This window comes from Dipodomys merriami, unplaced genomic scaffold (assembly GCF_024711535.1).
Source record: "Dipodomys merriami isolate MVZ:Mamm:240054 unplaced genomic scaffold, mDipMer1.0.p SCAF_94, whole genome shotgun sequence".
In the NCBI taxonomy this organism is placed as follows: Eukaryota; Metazoa; Chordata; class Mammalia; order Rodentia; family Heteromyidae; genus Dipodomys; species Dipodomys merriami.
In genome coordinates, this window is record NW_027206557.1 from 927,091 (window position 1) to 951,546 (window position 24,456).

General features: G+C 43.7%; 1 protein-coding gene across 7 annotated transcripts in view; it reads left to right on the top strand.

The window, feature by feature from the left end:
* Elmo1 (engulfment and cell motility 1) overlaps positions 1–24,456 on the top strand; it is a 444,820-nt gene that overhangs the window by 23,272 nt on the left and 397,092 nt on the right. The window contains exon 1 of one of the 7 annotated variants that reach the window (XM_070014219.1): positions 9,507–9,561. The exons of the other annotated variants lie outside the window; for them this stretch is intronic. The gene's annotated coding sequence lies outside the window, so the exon portion shown is untranslated. Of the gene's footprint in view, positions 1–9,506; positions 9,562–24,456 lie in introns of those variants that run through there. 7 annotated transcript variants of the gene reach the window in all.

A 24,456-nucleotide genomic window follows, 5' to 3' on the forward strand; every position in this document is an offset into this window, starting at 1 on the left:
GTTTTCTGGTGTGTCCAGTGCATTGTGACAAGATCTGTTTTTGCTCAGGAAGGATCAAGGACCAGTAAAAAGATGCATGCATAGCAACTTTGGCATGGGAGGATGTAGGCATAAGAAAAATGGTTAGTACTAAAACCATGGAAGAGGAATGTGGCTTAGTGGTAGAGTGCTTGCCTAGCATGCATGAAGCCTTGGGTTCACTTCCTCAGTACCACATAAACAGAAAAAAACTGGGAGTGGCACTGTGGCTCAAGTGATAGCCTTGAGCAAAAGAAGCTCAGGGACAGTGCCCAGGCTCTGAGTTCAAGCCCCAGGACTGGTAAAAACAAACAAACAAACAAATAAAATGATGCAAGAGGCTTTGAGCCCCTTGTACAAGTGGTTTTGAGCTTCCCAGATGCTCAATGCTAGCTGGAAAGGTAGAGAAAGCCAACAAAGCAATGATAGCCCACCCTCAGTCTTTTTTATCCCCATAGGAGCTGGTACATGGAAGCTGCTGGTCCAGCACGGTCCCCAGGGCTGACCTTTGACAGTATGCTCTGTCTCTCCTCAAGGAATCTACATTGTCCATGGGGACTCCTGCTCTAGGGGTCTCCCTGAGGATCCTAGATCACCACCTTGCAGAGCTATCAGATCATTGTCCCCCAATGCTTCAGGGAAGGCTGATGATCTGGTTTGGGGGACAGGCATGAGAAACGTAAGAGAGGGAGTTTCATTGATTATGAATGCAGCCCCTCTCAGGTACAGGCTCTCACACCTTTGGGAAGAGGAAGGGAAGGCAATCTGACCCCCATCTTTCAGCTTCATTTGCAGGATTCTCGGGGTAAGTCCCCAAGAAGGTACTTCCAGGAAAGAATGATTTCACTCTGAAAGAATGATTTCACTCTACATGGCTGTATGGATTGTAGCAAAAGCAGACCTTTATATCTGAGGAAAAAGCAACAATGAAATACATAGGAAGATTAAGAAGAGAGGTTTGAGAAATGAATTGATAACTGTGAGTTTCTTTAGTTTCAGAGGGGAAGGTGAGCCTTTACAGGTTAGGTATGACATAGCTTAGTCATATGCGCAGTTTGCCACAGCTTGTAAGAGGAATGTCTTTTTGTGTGTCTGTGTGCCATTACCGGGGTTTGAACTCCAGGCCTCCTGCTCTTGCTTAGTTTTTTCGCTCAAGACTGGTGCTCTACCACTTGAACCACAGCTTCATTTCTGTTCTTTTGATGGCTAACTGGAGGTAAGAGTCTCATAAACTTTTTGGCTCAGCCTGGCTTTGAACCGTGATCCTCTTATCTCAGCATCCTGAGTGGCGGGATTACTGGCATGAACCACTGGTGTCCGTCTTAAGGGAATGGCATAAGAAATCATGACATATGTTACTGAAGGGAAGTGCTGAGGGTTTTCCTCTTGCATATTCTTAGGAAATGGCCTGTCATGGGGAAAGACATCAGTGTGGGACAGACAGCCTGGAGTCAGGAAGAGTCAGACCTGGATCCTTTTTCAGTGTCATAGGACTGAGACTCTAAAGTAGGTAGTGCTTGAAAATCTCCTGTTCTTCCTCTGCAAGATAGGAATATTCAACACACACCTGTAGACTCCCTTTCCTATGAATTATAAGTAGAAAAGTGTACAAATTTCCAAGTGTTCGTAGCCAGCCCACAAAGGAACTCCAAAGCATCCTTGGATTTGGCGAGTTCTTTCAATGGGACACCTTGCAGTACTGATATACACTACTTGACAATTAGTGAACATGTTCTAAGACCCTCTCCTAAGCAGGAAGGTGACTGTCGCTTGCCTCTTTTGCTTATGCACCTGTTCAACTGTTAGAACAGCCACAGAAATGTGGCAAGCCAGTGAAAACCAACTGCTTCCTGATGAAACCAGATTCCCTAAAAGTGTTGTCTGTTCTTGCCAAGAGCCAAATCCTCCAGAAGAAGCAGGAAAACCACATGAGCTTCCCCATTGATGCCACACATGTGTTCTGACTTGTGCTAGACCCCCAAGGCCAAAGCAAAGCACATGGAAAATTAAAAACAACCTGATGAATTAAGCCAATAATATTCCAGTCTGTTGGATAAATTCCCTGTGGAGATTTAGAAATAAGGTTCTTTCAGGGCTGAATAAGACATTGATGAATAAGGCAGCCATGTTTCTTCATTGCATTTATTTCTCTGGACATTATGAGTGTCATCAATAATCAGTAAATCCTGTTTTGCTTGTGTGGTGATTCAGGTTGGGGCTGAGGATTCATCTGATGCTGACATCAAGATGAGCTCCTCTACTCTGGCTGAGCCTGGCTTTCTTCTTGTTGGCCAGATGTCCTAAGCATCAGAGCTTATGAGTCTAACAAGGGCACAAATACCTCAGTTGCACAATGCACTAGGGTTGTAAACTGCACTTTTTAAAGGTTACCACTTGAATGGGGACAGAGGCACCCCTTGTCTGTATTTGGGGAGGGTAGATTGGCTTCTTGGTCTCACTCAGGACTGATCCACACACCCATCACTTCTGGTCCTACTCCTTGTAGTTAAACTCCATAGTATATTTGCAAACTCCAAGTACTAGGTCAGTTTTGGCCAATGAAAGTGACTTAATCCTCTGGCTAGCTCTCTCCTGCTGAAGTTGTGATACCTTGCCATTTTCATCACTGCCTGTTGGGAGAATATTTAGAAAGATCCATCACAGTGCCCAGTTTTGAGAAAGACTTTAATTTTCTCCTCCTACCTTTGATGCTTCATTCATTGGCTTCAGATTCAAATCCCGAAGAAGCCAGGGGGTATATTGAGGTGTCAGCTTCCAATCAGCCTGGAGTTCAGAAGTCTTGATTCTGGTGGAGACTCTCCAGGCTCAAGTGTTCTCTGCTTTGATATGTGGAGAGAATCCTCACAGGGAAAGATTTATGGTATCTGGAGGGTGACCCAAATGAACCGTGATATTTTGATAAGGTTGTTGGCTGGAGTACAGAGGTTTCTGAAGGGTGCTAATGACATTGAGCCTTCCTGGCTGATAATCACCAAGTGTGTGTGCCCTGGGAGATCAGAAAGTTGGTGCTAGGTCAGGCAGAAAGGGAGTCACATTAGATAGAATAAGAAAATAGAGGGTGGGGAGCTTTCTGAGAGAGAACTTGGCATAGATCTGGTATTTTGTGTCTGTTTTTCTCTTGCAATGGGCTGATGTGTCGGCAGCAAATTCTGGCTGTTGTCAGAGATCAGAACATCTGTGCTCCTTTGCAGAAAACTCTGGATTTTAAACTGTTTGGAGGAAATTGTTCAACTCAGCCTCTCACTCTGCCTCCTCAGTAGACAGCTAAGCCTGGTGCAGAGTATATTTAGGCCTAAGGAAGACGTGGCTAGGATTTCTGGGTTGTGCTTATGCCCTGATATTAGTAGTTTCCAGCTCTGAAATGCTAAGACTGTCACAGCCAAGTGGGCACACTGCATGGCTCGGTTGGAAACAGGAACAAAGGATGCCAGATTAGCTAGGTAATTTGGACTCAGACATGCCAAGAGAGCCATAAAGACTGGCAGGACTTGGGTGGTTTATTCTTGGAAGACTGCTTTCTTTAGTTACCTAGTTAAGGCTAAATGCTATTTCATATAGTTAAGAGGGGAAAAATACCCTCTTAGACTAATTACATTCAGCAGAGTATACTACAGAGCAATTAAAAACAAAACAAAAGCAAAACAAAAAACAATTGTTAGCCCTGAGACACAAAACAAGTTAAGAGAACTTGTGGCCTGCCAGATTAGACCAAAGTCAAAATTAGATATCCACAGGTTCTAATTGGTGACAGCATAACTGTGAAAATAGTTATATTTTACATTATTCTAATGAGCTGTCTGTCTTTCTGCCATTAACTGAAGTCAGGGCTGCCAGGACAGACAAAGAGTTCCTTCTTGGATCTAATAGCTTATTTATTAACATGAGTGAATCCATTACTGGTTTGATCCAATCAGTGTCCTCTTTGAGTTTTATCCAATATAAATGACCCCAAAATATTGATGTAGTGCAAGTGGGGCTGTTCAGGGGCATTGCCAGCCTGGGGCCTACATTCTACTTGTGTTTCTTATAGTTGTGTCAAGTGCAGAGGTGCCTGGGAAGTGTGTCACCTCAGTGTGGCTGTGGAAATTATCATTGGCATAGTGAACTTAGCACTGTCTTCACCACAGCACCCAGTAGTCTTTCTAGACAATGGATCTAGGGTTGCAGGACTTGCTTTAAGAAAATAACCCCAAAGTAGTGACAAAAGGAAAAAAAAAACCTTGCAATGACAATGGCAAGGGCTCAATCATGGGAAGGGTTTTTTAAGCTGGATGGTAAATGCACAGCTGTGCCTAGATATCAAATATGTAATGTGTTTGTCTCTAGCTCAAAGCCTAATAAAACTGCTGTCCTGCTGTTGGCCACACGAGGACAACTCTGCTGGGTAAAATCGCTCCTGCCTTTCTAGGAGGCAGTTTGTCCATCTTATGGCTGTGAACTTGGCTTATGTGGTCTCCCCTGTGATCTGAGCACCTGGGGGGAGCTGAGGACTTGTCTAGATGACAGATCCTAGCCTGATGGGGACCCAGCCAGTGTGCCGGTCCATGTGCTTCGCCCTCCCTGACCTAAGTGTTTTCTTTCCTCTTATAAAATGGGCAAACCCAGTGCACATGCCTTAGGGCTGCTATCAAGATCACTGGGAGCAAGGTGCAGAAAGTTCCAGGACAGGGCTGGGAAGGTGGCTCAGTGGTAGAGTGCTTGTCTTTCGTGTATGAGGCCCTGGATTCAATTCCTCAGCACCACATAAGCAGAAAAAGCCAGAAGTGGCATTGTGGCTCAAGTGGTAGAGCACTAGCCTTGAGCTGAAGAGCTGAGGGACAGCACCCAGGCCCAGAGTTCAGGCCCCACAACCGACCAAAAAAAAAAAAAAAAAAGAAAAGAAAAAGAAAGGTCTAGGATATAATGTAGTGCCTAGAACTTGGTAAAAGCTTCAAGGGCTTTATCTTTCACTCTGGAGAAGGATTTTTGTTTGAAGAGGAAATGAAACAGCTTACTTTTCCAGTGAGAAGTAAATGGAAATGTGGTTGTCTTCCTGTATCCGGTTTTAGAGCAATGACTGAAACATTTTGTGCAAGGGAAGATGCCTGTAAGGACAAGCCACATGGTTTGAAACACTGTAGTCTCAGTTCCATAAATGATGAGCAAAATAATATGAAGATGTTAGCATAGTCACGTGTGGATGACAGACTGTCTTTCCTGCATCTAGCCAACAGTGTGCAATTATTAATGATCTGAAGTAATGATACTGACCCCTACAGTTCAATAGACAAGGAAATCTTAAGTTTGCTGAACTGTTCTCAGTGTTGTCACACAGTATCAGATTTCTTCCTTGCAACAACTAGGAAACAGCAACAATACACTTTACCTTTTAGTTCAAAACAATTAAAACAAAACAAATCCACCCCAACAGTGGATTAAAGCCCTGGAAACCATTGACACCTCGCACAGCACAGTCACAGCACTCTTATCTTCTCTCTGACACTTCCCTGACTTGGAAGTGCTGCTTATAAGTACTCAGTACTTCTCTCTTCTCGATTAATGTCATTTTCTTTTCAGATTTTGATTCTGTGGCAGTATTGGGGCTTGAACTCAGAGCCTGGATGCTGTTCCTTAGCTTTTTTGTTCATGGCTGTTGCTCTACCCTTTGAGTCATGCCTCCACTTACAGCTTTATGCTGGTTGTCTGGAGATAAGACTCATGGATTTTCCTGTCTGAACTGGCTTCAAACTTGCATCCTCAGATCTCACTCTTTTTAATAGCTAGAATTACAGGTGTGAGCCCCTGGTACTTGGCTCTTCTTATCTTTTTAATGAGAAGTATCTTAACAGCCTTAACAACCCTGATTTTTTTTTTTTTTTTAAATCTAACTACAACTAGGGATCCACTATGACTTGAATCTGGTTTGTTCCCTTGCATTCCTGCAGAAGTTTATAATCCCCAAAGTCATATGCTAATGGTATTAAGGGGGCAAAGATTCAATTGTTCAGAGGTGAGGCCTTTCAGAAGTGATTACATTAGATGAGATCTTTAGGATAGAATTCCCATGACTGAATTCTCGTGGCTTTATAAGAAGAGTGGTGAGGACTGTAGAGACCAGAGACACCTGCTACCACTGTGGTAGTGGGTATTGCCATAGGTACTGGGGGCTCACAATGAAGAGCAGGCTGTGAGCCTCCAAAACCATGATTCAGTAAAACCTCTTTTTTCCTCCTATAACATAGCCGCCCCCAGCTATTTCAATATGGAAATGAAAAGCCAACTCATACAGAATTGTAGCTTTATGCTACCAGAACCAGCCTTACAAGTGCATAGTCACATAAATAGTCCTTGTGGAAGTGGTCACACAGAGGCCAGTCCTTCTGTAAGAGCCAAAGGCCCACCCGGCCCTGTGTGTTGCTGAGAAGTGCATGGTTGGTTAACAGCTAATTGCTGAGCATCTGTCTCTGTTTTCTACCACATCTTCCTCTGTCCTGGGGATAGGGAGTGGAGGGTTTTTTATTTTTTTGGCGGGGGAGAGGGTTGCTAGAGATATGGGTACCAACACCAGAGATCTCTGTTACCCTGGGTGTTTTTCTCCCCAGATTGTCTGGCATTCTGTGAGTCAGTCAGTTTAGTCTTGGTCTAAATTCTAGAATCCTGGCCTCAGCAACCGACAGAGCTGGTCCCCCTCCCTGCCTTACCAGCCCTTCATTGCAGAAAATGAAATTTACCCCTGGCCTGTTGGTGGACCTAGACACTTCTTTGATTCTGCCTGCCTGCCGGCACCTAAGCTTCAGGAAGCTCCTGGATTTGCTATTTCCACACTTGGCTAGCCCGTTCTTTCTCATTCCAAGTCTGCAGATGCTGGTTGGGCCACTTGAGATCATTGACTCATCCCAGGGGTTGCTAGAGTTGTGCTGGAACAGCACACTCACTCCCAGCTACTGAAAGCTGTTTCTCCTTGAGCGAGCCCTGTCTCACTCCAGGGGTGGGGACAGATCCAATGCCAGGCTCTGGAATCTCCCCAGGGGCCTTACTTCATTGCAGTGAACTGGGCCAGGCCATCAGATACTGCACTTTGAAAAGATGATCTGTTGAAGTTGCGTGGAGCACAGATGGAGGGCAGTGGTGACCAGGCTGCTCAAAAAAAAAAAAAATTACCTAGTTGTCTAATGTGCTTATTTCAACTTCAAGAAGCAAGTACTGCTACTGACACCTCAGAATAGACTCTACTTTATGCCCAAGATGTGATGTGCTGAAAAAGAGCAGGAAGCGGAGGCTTCTATTTCTCTCTTGGCAGATCGGACAAGTTTAACAGGGTGGCTTGGACAGGGAGGGAGTGGCTGGGCAGAGCCCTTGAACATCAAATTTGCTTTCTGGAACTGCCTTAGCAAGCGATATGGTGACCTGGAGGGCTCACACCAGGATGAAAACCTCTCTCATGGTTTTGGGGATGAGGATTCAAGGTGTGAACAGGACCAGCTCCTGCTGGAACCTCCAGCATGACTTTCCTCTACACTTCCTGCCAGCTCCTGGTGGCCCCAGGTGTTTCTTAGCTTCTACAGCATCCTTCCAGTTTCTGCCCCCATCTTCTTAAGGCCACATTGTCCTTGTGTATCGCCATGTTTTTACACCATATTTTCCTCCCTTTTACAATGGGATCAGGCCTCATGAACTCATTCTCTTTTTTTTTTTTTTTTGGGTCCTGTCATGGGGCCTGAACTCTGGGCCTGGGCACTGTCCCTCAGCTCTTCAGCTCAAGGCTAGCGCTTTACCACTTGAGCCACAGCGCCACTTCCGGCTTTTTTCTTTTTGCTTATGTGGTGCTAAGGAATTGAACCCAGGGTCTCAGGCATGCAAGGCAAGCGCTCTACCACTGAGCCACCTTCCCAGCCCTCATTCTAACTCTTTGTATGTGTGTAAAGACCCTATTTCCAAGTATGATCCCATTCAGGGTTAGTGAGTTCACATTTCAACAGATCTTTTTTTGGGGGGATGCACCTATTTTTTTGGGGGGGTCCGGTTGTGGGGCCTGAACTCTGGGCCTGGGCTCTGTCCCTCAGCTCTTCAGCTCAAGGCTAGCGCTCTACCACTTGAGCCACAGTGCCACTTCTGGCTTTTTTCTTTTTGCCTATATGGTGCTGAGGAATCGTACCCAGGGCCTCAGGCTTGCAAGGCAAGTGCACTACCACTGAGCCACCTTCCCAGCCCCGGGATGCACCTATTAACTCTGGATGGCTGCCTGTGATCCAGTCTTTCTGCTCTCTCTTCAATGGGGTGACCATCATCAAAGCTGCTTAATGCTCCCTCTTCCTTGGTTGAACCATGGAGGTGATTAATGGCACCCTCTCCAAGGACTGTTATGGAAATAAACTAGTTGGGAGTTGGCGCCATGGCTGGCTTGTGGGCAGTGCTCAGTAGGGCCTTGCTCTTATGGTGTTCACTCTCTATCCTTTGGTTTCACAAGTAAGTTCATGCGGAAATTGAGGAAGAACTTCAGCCACAAACGAAACAGAATGCTGAGATAGATCAGAAGGCTAGCACATTTAGTGCTGTGGCATACATTTTTCCCTCATTTGCACCTAGCTTTGGCTAAAAAGCTTGTTGTCGGCCTTATTTAGCTCACTTGCTTGCTTGTTTGAACTCTCTTAAGCTGATATTTAAAGAAGTCCTCTTGGGGAGGTCCTAGAATAATCTAGATATTGAACTGAATGGAGCAAATGTTTCTCTATTGGGTAGAGATGTGAAGGTGCACTACTTAATTGCAGGGTTCATTCAAATCGTGGCCTGGATGTGGGAGCCCTCCTCTGCTGGTAGAGGTGAGCTGTGAGTCTTCCCTGGGCTCAGTGAGGTTGAGGAGTATTGTCATGGTAGAACATTTGAATGATGAGGCATATTCACTTGGCTCTATTAATCAGTGGGAATCAAGTTCTCAGAATTCTAATGTACATTATGGAGCGGATGGGGAATTCAAACCTAGGACTTGCTGGGCACTGGAGGCAAATGTCTGTAATCCAAGCTACTCAGAAGGCTGGGATCTGAGGATCACAGTTAGAAGCCAGCTTGGGCTGACAAATCCAAGGGACTCTTAATTCCAATTAACCACCAAAAAGACAGGAACTGGAGTTGTGGTTCAAGTAGTAGAATGCTAATTCTGATGGAAAAAGACAAGTGACAGCACTCAGAGTTCAAGCCCCAGAACCAGCAAAACACCAAACCAAGCCAAACCTAGGAATTGGCCTCAAACCAACTTCCTTTCTTCACTTTAATTCATCTGGTCAAGTTGATTGACAGTTGACAAAATTAGCATGGTTTGCATCATATCTGATTTAGCAGGTGCCACAGTTGGAAGGCTGAAGTTTCCTTTTAAATTGAAGTCCAGTAAAGGAATTATTTGTAGTGAGTTTACTTATTTAATCTTACAATTCAGTTGCAGATCTTCAAACACAGTCTTGAATTTGCATGTGCTCATTTGGTCGTCCTGATTGTGGCCTTCACTAGGAAAGATTCAAGATTGTAGATTTCAGAATGACTTCAGTCCAGGTCAGTTGTCCCTGTTGTTTTTGGGGCTGAGATGTGGCAGAGCATCCAGGTGGGGGCTATATGGCAAAGCTGTTCAGCTCATGGTGCTGGGAAGCAAAGTGAGAGGAGAGGAGAGGGGCCAGGCTTCTAATGTCCTCTTCAGGAGCATGCTTCCATTGAGCTGACTTACTTCTAGATCTCTCCTCCTAGTTTTTGCAGCACCTACCCAGTGCCATAGGCTGGGAGCTGAGTCTTTGTTGAATAGGCTTCTTGGGGGAACATTTAAGATCCAAATTACATCAGCTGAGAAGGTGAGTCAGCCAAAGAAAAGATTAAGACCCACCTTTTAATGGGAGAAGAGTCAAAAGAATGTGAACACATGTTGTAAGGCTCATGCCACTTTGAAAAGAAGACAGAAGCAAAGCACAAAGATTGCATGCCTTTTCTTTAAGAGTTGTTACTGTTCATGCTTGCTCATTTTGGATTGTTGTTTTTTTTATTTTTTAGAAAAATTGATTAACTATGGTGTAGATAATGTCTTCTTCTCCTAACCTAGTTATTTCCATTAAAAATTGGTAATTTATTCAGAAGATATTCACTATGGTTTGAGTATAACCCCACCCCTCCCTGCTTGTGTTTTGAATTTGAGGGTTCTGGTTTAGGAGGTGGAGCTATCTGGAGGAAGTTGTTCTGAGAGCGAGCCAGTCAGTTATCCTTGGCAACTTCCTGTCTGTCTTGCTGCTGCTTCCTGTCTGCTGTGAACTCAAGAACAGCTTTTGTCACAAGCTCTTGTCACTGTGATGTTCTTCTCTGCGGACACTTGGAGCCACACATGTTGAAACTGTACCAAAATAAAATCTTCCCTTTGGTTGTGTTGGTCAAGTCTTTGGTCACAGCCACAAAAGAGAGACACATACAATATCCCTCAGCAGAAGCCTTCCACAGAAGAGAGGCAAGGCAAGTAGCAGGAAGTGGCAGAGATAGAGGGAAGGCTGCAATTCCTCCTTCCTCCTATTCTTGGGTCCCACATATACTTGGGGTCCTGGGAATGGGGCTATGGAAGCTATTCTACACATTCCTGCTTTGCTTCTTAAGGTTTTTTGTTGAAGTAGTCACTTTGTTCTTTTGAGGACTTTGCAAGATGTGTTTGGATCTTCAGAAGTGTTTTCTGTGTTTCAAATACAGAGTTGAGCCTTGAGCTTGAGTGATGGTTATTGTGGTTCCTTCTAGAAGTTGTGTTGTGGACAGAGGTGGATGGTAGTGGAAAATGGTGAAGTGGACTGTAATTGGAACAGAATCTCCTTTTCTCTGGAGCACGAATTATGTACATAGTTGCCTGATCCCATATTCATCAGTCATCCATCATTTGGTGGTGAACGAATGAGTCCTTAGGTGTGGACAATACCTGTGTACCTGTACAAACCTGGTTGGTTCAGGTCAGGTACTCCATGTGGTCTCTGGATGGAATAAGTAGGGTGAGGTGGCATACAATTGTAATCCTAGCCCTTTAGGAAACAGAGGCAGGTTGATTGAGAGCTTGAAGCCAGCCTGAGCTACACTGCAAGACCTTGTAAAAAAAAAAAAAAAAAAAAAGAAAAAGGAAAGATTAAAAAAAAACCCAAAGCAGAAAAATGCAACAATAAACACAGGACCAGGAAACTGCTTTTTTTGTAATATATATATATATATATATATATATATATTGTTGTAAAGATGGTGTACAAAAGGGTTACAGTTACATGAGTAGGGTAATGAGTACATTTCCTATTGAGCATTGTTACCACCTTGCTTTTGTTTTTTAATAGAACAAGAAATATGCTCTAAGGACTGAAAAGTACCAGGTAGTAAATACGTACTGGAGCAAAGGCATTCAAGGTCACAGCAAGAGGTTGTGTTCTTATAGAATGGAGAGTGCTGGCTTTGGACACTACCTTCAGGCACCTGGCTTCTCACATGCCATCACAGACACTGAGGCCTGCGTTGCTCTTTGACACTGTGACATCACTGGGTACTAGGAATTTCCCAGCTCTATTACAATCTTAACATATCCTTCTTTACCACTTAACTGAGGTGTTGCCAGGCAGCTGATAACGGTGCCAGGGCCTGAATCCTCACACAGTGCCTCACAGTGGAGGATAACTCAAGCTCCCTTCTCAGTATTTACACAGCTGCTGCCATGCACAGACTTGGTTTCCCTAACATGCTGAGAAGTACAGACTGTGAAGGTGCTTGTTGAAGTGCCTTTGATAATTACAAGAAAGCATAGCAAATTACTACGGACCAGACAAGGAAAAACTATATTCACTGATCATATAAATTTTTTTCTCAACAGTCCTAAACTCAGGGTCTCATGAGTTCTCACTTGGCTTCTTTCATTCAAGGCTGGTAAAGCTCCACCACTTGAACCATACCTACACTTCTGGCTTTTTGATGGTTAATTGGGGATAAAAGTCTAATGGCTTTTCTGCTTGGGCTGCTTAGAATCATGATCTTTAGAACTCAGCCTCCTGAGTAGCTAGCATTACAGGTGTGAGTCATCACTAGTACTCAATAGTTTGGTAGACTCTGTTTATGAAGACAGACCTTTCAACACAATAAGGAAATTAGACAATAGAATGCATTACCTCTCTCATATTTATTCATTTATTTTTACAGAATGGTATTTAGTAAATGTTATATATACACACACACATATATATATTATTAAGTAGTTGTACAAAGTGATTTTAGTTAGCATGCTAGTTTATGACCTCCTTCTAAGACCGTTAAGGGGCAAGAACCAGCAAAATTAATTTTTACTGAAGGAACTCTGAGAAGGCAAAGCAGAAAAATAGAAATTTTTCTCCACAATTGCATCTTGCTTTATCCACTGTTACAATTCATTCTGCCCACTCATTCTGGGAAGTGAAAATGTGTGTACCTTCCTGCAGTGATTTCTTTTCAAACCAAGAAAGTGTGGTTGATGGGAAAAACCTGGGAGAAATCAGGTTTAGATTGGCATGGTAAGTAAAAGCCAGGGGATTTTCTTTTATTTACAGAAATGTGTGGTGAAGTGAAGGAGAATATACCTCTTTGAATTAATCCATTAACAGTTCTGGATACCTGTGGGAATTCCAATGTAGAATCTTGGTGAACTGGAATTGGTTGCTGCATCTCAGCTACTTCTTGTCCCTACTTCCAGTTCCAGCTGCCTTCTCCCAACCCCATTTCATTTCATTATGAAAATGTCTAAGTAGGAGTAAACGCCCAAGCTTCTACTCAGCAGAGAGCGTGGGGTACAGGAGGCAGTGGGAAATATTGACTGCTTCCTCCTCCTCTTACCCTGTGTCTTCTGCACTTGACCCCAAGATCCAAGTAAAGAGGGTGTCAGAAAATGTCAGAGAAGATGAGCAGGCTTAAAGATTGCAGCTTTATATCTGGCTGCCCGTGTTTCACTTCTGTAATGCTATGAAGATCATGTTTCAAAGCCAGCCAGGTCAAGAAAGTACATGATACTTTTATTTTCAATTAACCACCAAAATGCTAGAAATGGGGATGTGGGTCATGTAGTAAAGCACCAGTCTTGAGTGAATAAGCTAAGAGACAGTGTCTAGATCCTGTGTTCAAGTCCCAGTACCTGCACAAAATGAAAACAACAACAAAGCTTACATCCTTTACCTCTTTCAGCTAAAAACTCTTTGCACTGCCATCCTCTGTGTGATGCATCTTTATTTGCTTCTTTCCAACATGAGGCCCACTGGGTTTAATTTTCCACCAAAACATCAGGTTGCCTTGTCTTAGGCTTGAAGGTCTCAATGAAGGCATTGTCTATCTCTTATGCTGGATTTTGCTTGTTTGGATTAAGAAAGTGATGATAAACCTGAAACACTATCCATCCCACTTAGACCCATCTGTCATTCATTCATGCATGCATACATTCATTAATTCATTCAAGGGACATAACATGAGGGGCTATATGTGAGTTGAGGGATGAGGAGGTAGAGTAGGAGTTTAGAACCAAGCCTCCAGCCCCTCTCCCTGTGCCTTTCATTCACAGTGTGGTGGAGAGTCAGAGACACAGGCTGGAAATAAATAGGTGCATCTCAAATAGGAGTTCATTGAACTCCTGTTGTGCCCATGGAACCGGATCAAATTTCAAGTGGATACAAGGTATTACTGAGCTGCTTCCTGTCTTGCAAGCAGTTCAGACTTTAGTTGAGGAGAAAGGACAGGTATCTCATTTAGCAAAATCTCCCATAATGGGAAGTTTACCTTCATCTTCCTGTTAGTGACATGACATAGACCCTTCCCAGAAAAGGAAAGTAGAGGTGATCCAGGCCAGATTAATTACTGGAGAAATTTTAGAAGAACTAGAAAGCTGGAGAGTTGCTGGCAAGGACTCTGCCTTGTGAGCTGTGTGCCTAGAAAACTCTGTCTGAGTCTGTGTAGGCTTAGCTTCCCCATCTTCCAAATGGAGATGATACCAAGGATTCTGTAGCATATTGAATTTTCCAAAGATAGCCATACAAGGACCTCTGGACTCACACTTCCCACACTGCTCCCTTTTTACTCCTCTCACCTTGTCGTAGGGTTGATGTGTCTTCTCTTTGGTCTCCAGGATTATGTTGTGACAGTCTTGACTGACAGACAGACTGTAGTGAAATTGATTATTATATTCCTAGCAAAGCTCTATGATTAAAATGCTAAGCACCCAGACATGTATTGCTCTTAGAATCCAGCTGCCATGCTGTGAGGAAACCCTCACCCATGTAGGAGTCACTGAGCCCTGTGGCCCTCAGGCCTGGCTGAGCCCCTGGTGAATACCTGGGACCAATCCTGGCCATGTGAATGACAGTCTTGCAAGTGGATCATCCAGTAAGGCCTTGTTCAGTTGACTTTGCTTGAACACAGACCAACCCTGGCCCTTTCATAAATAGACTAAAGCTATTATTATTGTTTGAAACCACTGGGTTTTCATGCAGTAATATATAACTGAGATGATTGTCATAGAAAGTCACTAAGAAGAGTCCATGAAATATTGCCTGTAAATAAGCACGAAAAGTAGCTTTCCAGTAATGATAGCTTTTAAAAAATTATTGTTACTAATGAAATTTTTTTAAATAGAAATCATCAATAGTATCCAGTAGGTTTTAGGGAACTTTATTTGTTATTTGCAAAACCCTTTTGTGTGTGAGCTTCCTGGAGGTACTTTCTGCTGAGATTCTGCTGAGTCCAGTATCCTTTAGTGGGTCAGAAAATTATTTGGTTTTTAAATTGCTTTTTTTTCTCTGGGCCTGGGTGCTGTCTCTGAGCAACTTTTGCTCAAGGCTAGCACTCTACCAATTGAGTTACAGTGCCACTTCTGGCTTTTTCTGTGATTTGGTCAAAGATAATGTCTCACAGACTTTCCTGCCTGGGCTGGCTTTGAACTGGGATCCTCAGATCTCAGACTCCTTAGTAGCTAAGATTATAGGTGTGAGCCACCAGTTCCCAGCTTAAAATTCTTTAGTGTGTGTATATGTGTGTGTGTTTAAAGCAACATAGTTGAATCCAGTGGCTCATGCCATAATCCTACCTACTCAGTAAGCCAAAATACAGAGGTTTACAGTTCAAAGTAAGCCCAGGTAAAAATGTCTATGAGACTTCATTTCTAAAAGAATCAGCCAAGAGCAAGACTGGAGGCATGCTGAGTGAGCATGAAGCCCCGAATTCAAACCATGACCTCAGAAAAGAAGAACATGAAATATATCACGTTGAACATTTTAAAGAATGTCATTTCGTGATATTGGCCATCTTCGCACAGTTGTGCAGCATACCTGTAGAACTGTTTTCATTCTGCCTGACTGAAATTTGCTATTGAACAACTCCCACCATTCACTCTGCCCAGCCCCTGGCCACCAGCATTCGCCTTTTGTTTCTAAGAGTTTGACTACTTTAATCATATTTATTGTCATTACACTGCTTGTCTCTTGTAACTAGCTTTTCCCACTCTCTAATCACTCATGTTGTAGCAAATGTTGAGATTTCCTTCTTGTTTAGGACTGAGTACTATTCCATTCTTTGTATACACACAGTTTGTTTAGGCATTCACATAGTGATGAGCATTTAGGTTGTTTCTATCTCGTGGTGATTGTGAACAATGCCACAGTGAACATCGGGGTGCAAGTATTGACCTGGTATTATTTTTTCCACCCATATTTTTTCTCTCCCTGACACTTCCCACCTACAGCCAAATCCCTGGCATGTATTGTTTAGGCATTCACATAGTGATGAACATTTAGGTTGTTTCTTTCTTGTGGTGATGGTGAACAATGCCACAGTGAAAATTAGTGTGCAAATATTGACCTGGTATTATTTTTTCCACCCATATTTTTCTCTCTCCCTGCTACTTTCTACCTTTAGCAGAATGCCTGGCATGTATTGGAGAAATAGCAGTGTAGGTTGAGGTTGTGGCTAGCTTTGCTTCCACATGCTAACATGCTAGGTTGCCATAATGCTCTAGAACCTCCACATCGCGGAAGTTCAACTTCCTTAAGTACATCTCAGGTATGACCCAGATAGAATGGGAGCTGGGCCTCTACATGCTGGCCTTCATAATGCTTTTGGAGCAGTTTTATTTTACCCTGTTGCAGGATAGCTAATTCTTTAACATCGGGAAAGGAAGGGGACATGACACGTTGGGATCTGCTGCAGCTAGCAGTGTTGAATGGGTAGTCAGTGTTCTTCACCAAAGACAGCTTCACTATGAATAGACTGGATACAGTTTTTATTTTTTGTCAGTCCTTGTTCTCAAGGACTGGTGCTGTCACTGAGCTCAAGGATAGCACTTTTGGTTTTCTGGTGGTTAATTGGAGATAAGAGTTTCATGGCCTTTCCTGCCCCAGCTGGCTGGGAACCATTATCCTCAGATCTCAGCCTCCCGTGTTGCTAGATTTACAGGCGTGAACCACCAGCACCCAACTGGGTGCAATATTTTTAATTTAATGATGTTTTATTGTATCTGTAGATTCTGTAATTGACACAACTGGTTCCTCCACCCCATTTCCTGCCCTCCCCTTAATCTCTGGTGACTACTGGCCTAATATTTGTTTTTAAAGAGCCATCTCTGGAGTTCTGACCTGATTCTAGTTCTGCAGCAGTTGTGTCTGAGAATTATTGATTTATTGATCATTCTCCCTTGAGACCTTTGGCCTGGTAGATCTAGTCTCAAGTTGGCTACAACAAGCACCCACATAATGAGGACCTTAAAATTTGGAAATTAGGTGTAAAGAAATTTTAATCTGTGTGGCTCTACAGTCAACTCCTGTTACTGCAGCAGATTGATTAGGGCTGAGGTGATCCTGTGAGAGAAAGCTTCCTACATAGAAGATTCGTTAGCAAATTCCTTTAAGCAATGACCTACTTTAAGTTCATTAAAAACATGGTTCAATTTTTACCAACACAGAATGTACAAATAATTTCTCAGGAAGAATAGCAATTTGCAGTCACTAACCGGCAAATGAAACCACTCTTCACACCTAGAAGGATGGGAAGAGACAGAAAGATGTTGGAGCAGGGAAAGGGCCATAGAGTGTGTGAAGATCTTCTTAGACTGTTAGACAACTTAGGGCCATGTGTGATGGTGCTGTTCGCACATGAGATACAGATGTCAGGGACATTTTGATCTCTCGGCCCTCAAAGGAGGTAGAGGTGTAAGGGGTCAACATGTCATGTTCGTTTTAAGAGGCTCTAAGAGGCCTGGCTTGTTGTGTTTTGAGGATAGCCCACTTGTACACCATGCAGTGGCTATTCCTATGGTGTGTACCGTCCTGGAGGTGAAGTTTGTGCCAGGAGAGGGTTTAGTTACAAAATTCATATGTAACATCAACTTAATCCCAGAAGTCTCCTGTATTGGGCTTTCTTAGCATCAGTGCTATCAACCCTTTAGGCAAGGTCATTCTTTGTTGGTGAGTGTATTAGTCCATCTTTGATTGCTGTGACAAATCCACTTGAGGGAGGAAAGATTTATTTTGGCCCACAGTGAGCCAGCTCCATTGCTTTTAGGCCTGTGACAAGATATCTTGTGATGAGGGTGTGGTAGAGCATTGTCTCTCCCCCCAGAGCAGCCCAGAGCAGATAGCATCCCATACCCACTGTTTTCATTCGTCCTCCACTTCTGTTCCATCTAGGCCTTTGCTCTATGGGATGGTGGCAACCAAGTCCAGGATGGGTCTTCTCTTCTCATTTGTTGTCCATACATGCCAGTTATCTCTGGAAATACCCTTACAGCCATACCCAAAAGTATGTTTCAATCTCCTGGCAGGGAGGGTCTTTCTCAACCCAGTTATGTTGACAGTTAAGATGAACTATCACCTTTTACAGTAAGGACAGTTGACTCTTGTTTGTATGCCTGGCCAGTACCCACTGGTCTCCATTAGCACCCATGTCTGAGTTGTAAAAGAGAAAAATGTCTGCACATGTCAATGACTGTGTCCCAGGAGGAGGAGAATTCGCTTCTGTTTGGGAAGTGCTAATATTATATGTGCATAGACACATTTAATGTATATATGCATGTATGTATAATAGTTCCATTCATGTACATATCCACAAAGGCTGTATAATTTTTTCCTGATTCTCAGGAATGATCTACATATTGATCAACATCTTATTTTGTCTGTTCTTTGCAAAAACATAACGAGGAGCTATATGAGTACTATTTATCCTTTTCACTGCTGTGAATTGGATACTAGAGTTTGGATCTGGAATGTCATCTAAAGGCCCATGTGTGAAAAGCCAAGTGACAAGTCAGAGGAAAGAGAAGGTGGAATCTTTAGGAGTAGAATCTGGTGGAAGGAAAGTAAGTCATTTGGGGGTGTGTGTGGGGGAGCAGCATGCTCTTGAAGTAGATCCTGGGATCTTGGGCCCTTGTCTTTTTCTCTCCTTGGCTATTATATGTATACTCCCACTATGATGGTACTGCCTTGCCATAGACCTGAAAGCAAAGGACTAAATGACCCTGGACTGAAACCTCCAAAACGAAACTGAAAATAACACCTTTCTTTTGTATAAGCTGATTCATCTCAAGTATTTGTTTCAGCAATGCAAAGAAGACTAAGCTGTTAGACTACCCGACTGCATTGTACTTCACTTATTCACTGCTAGTGAATATGGAAATTAATTTTAATTTTACTGAAAGAAGTATTCTGTAATTCATATTTTTATGTATTTAACCCAAATGGGTTATCCTAGACTCTGAATAAAGGCCCTGTCCAATTTGCTCAACTTTATTATAATAGGTGAATTGTTCTCCACACAGGCTATGCTAATTTACACTTCATTTAGCATTATGTGTATGATATTGTTCATTCTATCTGTTTTTGTGTGCATGTGTGTTCTGATACTGGGGCTTGAACTTGGGACCTTAAACTCTCACTTGGCTTTTTCACTCAAGGTTTGTGTTCTATCACTTAACCCATACCTCCACTTCTGGCTTTTTGATGGTTAATTAGACATGAAAGTCTCATGAACTTTCCTGTTTAGGCTGCCTGGGCAACCCTGCTACCCTCAGATCAGCCTCCTGAGTAGCTGGGATTACAGGCACAAGCCACCAGTACCTGGCTTACGCCATATTTTCATTGATGCATGGCTTTGCTCGTGTGAAGGGTGAACCTGGCATTTTATTGTGTTATACTTTCCTTTTTCTGATGACTAATGAGTCATGTTATTATATTGGGAGGGCCTTTGAGACCATTCATTCAACAATACCTTTTGAAGATGCCAAAAACAAGACTGAGACTGTTTCCTTACTTCCTTACTACTTTTTCTTTTCTGTCCTAAGGAGGTTACATTTAACTTCCTCTGCCCCTTGTTGTTCTAGCCTACTGAGTTCAGCATCTCATGCAGTAGTAGAAGTGTTGGGTACAGGCAGCAAAGGCAGAAAATTACAAGGAGAGAAAATGATGAAACTTCAACAGCACAGATTTCCCCCTGGCCATCGGTGTTTTTCACCCCAAGAACAAGATTGTTTACCGTATTTGTAAGCTTCATTGTGTTTGACACAGGATCTAGATCTCAGGGAGGGAGGTCAAATGTTTGCAAAATGATGGAACTGACTCTAATGCACTACGTGGCTTACAGGGTCCTCAACACAGGCTGCAAATACTTCTGAGGCCAAGAGGTATCTCATCTCTGCAGCTGGCACTGCCTTTCCTGCTTCTGCCTGTGGCTGCAGTCAACTGGGAATGGCTGATAAGGAGCAGGAAGTATTGGCTTTGTCCTTATAAGGATGGGTTCCCTAGCACATTTTGACTGATGCTCTGGAGGTTAGCCCTCTTGAGTGCAGCCTCCCAGAGGCCAGCTGTTGGGACCAGCTAGGTCATGATGTTCTGGGCTAGAGCAGCATGTCCCCGGAGGCCCTCTGGACACTTGTTTGTCCTTTGTAAAGCTTCTGGTATTGGAAGACATTATTGGGCTGTGATTCAGCCAGTCTTGTGTTTTAACTACCACAACACCAATAACTGTATCTTCCTGACTCCCTAATTCCAGTGAAGGAGCCTGACACTGAGTCCCAGGAAGTCTGTCCACATGATTCCAGTTTCCCCAACACACAGGCAAGTTTGATAGCTTGGTGCTTGCCAAAGATGTGAAATAAAAGAATACATTGTGTGTGTGTGTGTGGGGGGGGGAATGTAGTTGTGGAGATGGGAGGGAAGGGATGGTAGGGGAAAAACAAAGGAGGAGGCAACAATGCTTGATAAGAAATGTATTTATTACCTTGCTCATGTGATTGTAACCCCTCTGTACAGCATTTTTACAGTAAAAACTTATTTTTAGAAAAGAAACACATTGTGTATAGGGTAGCATTGTGATCCTGTATTTCTTTTTTTATTTTTGTGCCATTCCTGGGGCTTGAACTCAGGGTCTGGGTGCTATCTCTGAGCTTCTTTTGCTCAAGGCTAGCACTCTACCACTGGAACCACAGCTTTACTTCTGCCTTTTTTTTTTAGTAGTTAATTGGATATAAGAGTCTCATAGACTTTACTACCTGGGTTGGCTTTGAACCTTGTTCCTCAGATCTCAGCCTCCTAAGTAGCTAGACTTATGGTTGTGAGCCCCTTGTGCCTGGCTTTGTGTTTTATTTTATTCTTGATATTTGTGTAAGTCCAAGCAACCTGTTTGTTTTACTACACACAAGGCCTGCCCTCGTTAGTGATTCTCTGCAGAGTCACTGCAGATAAGATAGTTTTCTCTGCAGTTGAACTTGGTGGGCCTGTTTTTGTGCTACACAGTGTATAGGATGCCCGCTAAGGTTTGATCAAGTTGAGAAATGCTTCATACTGGAAAAAGACTTCTCTCACAGGCATTTGAAAGCTGCGACACACAGAGTCCAGTTGTGGGCTCATTTCTTCTGTGGTTCGTCTATTGAGCAGACATCTGTGGATGCCCTCGTCTGTGCCGCAGACTGTGACAGAGAGGCCCTGTCCTCCTGAGTCCCCACAAACAGATACTGTAGTCACCAGGGAGGCGAGAGGTACCAGGCAGTCTGGGGCTGAGAGGAAGAACTGAATAACCAGTCTGGGGGAATTTAGAAGTATTTTCAAAGGATGAACTTGCTGTTCTTGTCTCAGCCGTGCACAGGGGATGTGACAGCCAGAGACAGGGTGAGGCTGAGGTCCAGGCTGGTTGGGGTGAGGTTGGGAGGGGAGACTGTTCCATGCAGAGGGAGCAGTATGTGCAAAGCTGGGGTGTCTTATTCATTTCTGTAGCTGGTTTTGGTCTAGAACTGTTAAAGCCATCCATGCCCTACTCTTGGGAAAGAGGAATTCAGATAAAATCTCATCCCAGAGAATTATGCTGTCTCGAATCCATTTCAGTGACCCAGCTGGTGGCTCCATTACCAATGCTTCATTGGGCTGGCAACAGCAAATCCTCTCCAGGGAATGCTTGCTCAGCAAATTTCAGAGCCCACATCACCAGGGAAGACTCCTTCCTGCTTATGTGCTCTTTATTTTTTATTCAGCAAATCTGTGAAACAAAGAGAAAAATAAGGAGATCTGTTTTATGGTCCATTAATAGCTCCAATAAAAGAAAAAAAATCTTTTGGTGGTCCCGGGTTTTGAACTCGGGTCTTCAGATGTCTAGCCAGGTGCTCTCACGACTAAACCGTGTCTTCAGCTCTGGTTTGTGTTTTAGAGTCTCATGGTACACCAAGCATCATTTCCTCATAATCTTAGCCCAACCATTCCTATGTTAAGGAAGACATAAGAAAATATAGTGCCAGTGGGTTAAAGGTACAGCTCAGGTGATAGAGCACCTGCCAGTAAGCATGCAGCAGCAGATAGGGAGTTCCAGTTCTGGTCTTGAATAGGAAAAAAAAAATTCTAACCCTATGTGTCCTAAGGAAGAATCTGATGCTGGGCTATGGTGACTTTTCCCTCCAAAGTTTTTTAGCTTCCTGGTTTATGCAGCATCTGGTGATACGGGCTGTCTCTCCAGATTCCTTGATTCAGTATTTACATTGAATAACCATATAGAGTGCCAGGCAAGGGGCTTCCGAAATGAGAGTAATGTAGCCTGACAAGTGAATCCCCTCCCCCTGCATCAGCATTCTAGTTAGTGCTGTATTAGGGACTGGAAAGTATCAGCACTGGAGCTAAAGTCTCCTCAGACCCTGCACAGCTGTCACTAAATCAATACCTCCTGCTCTGTGGATGAATTGGCACTCGTCACATAAATGCAAGGGGAAGGAAATCAGCAACTTTGGGAACCTTGTGGGCACCAAAACTTGCAGATCTGCGGTGGTTAACTCCTAGTGAAGGCCCTAGGGGGCAAGGGGAATGGAGTAGGGAACTCTATACCCACACCCCAAGGTTAAGTGAGGAATGAGGATTATAGAGTATGTCCTTCTTCAGGCATAATAAACTCTCATCAGCACATGGCGGGGTGGTGGTGGTGGTAGTGGTAGTGGTGCTGGTGCTGGTGCTGGTGCTAGTGAGTTCAGGTGACAGGACTCTTGGCCTTGTAATGCATTTGTAGAATTCCTACTTGTGCAGACTCAGTGTGATCCTGTTCCAGCTGGCACAATGCCATGCCTTACCCAGGGGGGTGGCAACTCTTTGTCTGCCAGAGAACAGGATGAAGAGATCCCATCTGTCTGCTCACACATGCGCAGTGTGGCCAATAGGTATGTGCAGTTTTGTTTCCTGGTGTCTGGGCATGGGTTCCAGGAGACCCTTTGGGTAGCAGAATCCTCAAGGTGCTCAAGAGTCTCATTTAAATAAGCCAAGAATTTACATATCCCCTATGAACATCCTCTGGGATACTCTAAATGAGATGTAAATGCTTGCAAATACTTGTTGAACTGTATTATTCAGAGAATAATGGCAAGAAAAATAATGTCTGTACATATTCAGGATAGGCACATTTTTTCCCCCCAACAAGTATTTTGGATTCACAGTTGGTTCTATCCATGGGAATAGAACTTGGGAATTAGGACGGTCTGCATTGGGTATAAGTGGAGGAAGAGCCTGGGTCAGGGCCAGGGAGGCTCTGCACATGGAGTTCCATCCCTGGCACAATGAATATGGTTTGTTTCTTCAGCAGGAGTTCACTAGCTGGAATTCTTTACACACCCTTCTTTGATTGATAGACAAGAAAATTTCCTGCCCCTCTCACCTTAATCCTTGGAGAGAATTGCTCCCTTTCTCTTTTGTAGAGGGAATTGAAGGGGGCATGTGATGCCAGCCCACCCTGTCAGTCTTAGGCCAGAGTGGGAAGGGGAAGACACCAAGGCAGACCTGATCATAGAGGACTCAGAACCTGGAAAATCATCTTGGACTAAGGCAGTTCCTGATGGGAAAACAGCAACCAGGCTGGAGACTGAGAATCTCTGTCCGGCTCAGGGGGGCAGGAGGAGGGATAGGCGATGTAACCACGGCTGGCTGTGGTGCCAGTGCTGGGCCTTCTGGCTCACGCAGAATACTTGATGGACATGGAAGCTCTGCTCTTTGGACTGCTAGATTGTCCGGTCCACGGCACTGAGTTTATCCTGCTGGCATAGGGCGTTGGGAAGGAAGCTTTCCTGAAGCAATGGAGAGGGCCTCATAGGCAAGGTGCAGACCTGTTCATTAAGGCTGGCAGAAGACCCAGTGTGGAGGTGCAGTCTCTTATGTCCTGTGTGATGATAGTCTGTGTAGATGATACAGCTGAAAAGTTCCTCTTAGATCGCACCCATTGAGCATTCCTTAATAGTGAATCCTGGCCTGCCTTGCCATCCATCTATGACAATAAACTATACTTGAAACATTCTGGTAACCATGATGTGTATTGGTCCACGAGAGTTTTACATGTAAGAGTTTGGGGAAAGCTGTATTTTGGTTTTTGTTTTCAGAAAGTAAGCTTATATGGTGCAGGGTAGCAGGGCCTTGGCTGGCATCTGAGCCAGACAGGGCTGTGGCCAGCACAGAATGACACTGATTAAAACCCTATTTCCTCCTTCCCTAATGTCTTCTGCAGTGATAAACATGTGTCTAAAGGGAATAGGACCTGCCCAAGTAAAATGGTAATTGTGATTAAAGTTTTCCTTCCTTCAGGAAAATAGACTCCTGGCTGGCTAGACAGATGTCAATATTTGAAAATGGTAGGTGCCCCTCTCCCACTGGGTTGGCTGAATCTCTGTCTTTGGCCTTGGCCCCATTTTCATAGCCATGTTATCAGGTTGATAGTGACTTGCGACATTTATTTGTGTCTAAGGAAATACTATTGGGGCAAACAAGAGATTGGAAAATTACTTTTATGTCTGGAAAGTTTATTTGTGTATCTTTTTTTTTGTGTGTGGTATTGAACTTTGAGCTCAGGGCCTTATGCTTGCTAGCTATAGCTAGCTAGCTATTGCTAACACTGGAGTTCTGCCCCCAAATATATATATATATATATATATATATATATATATATATATGT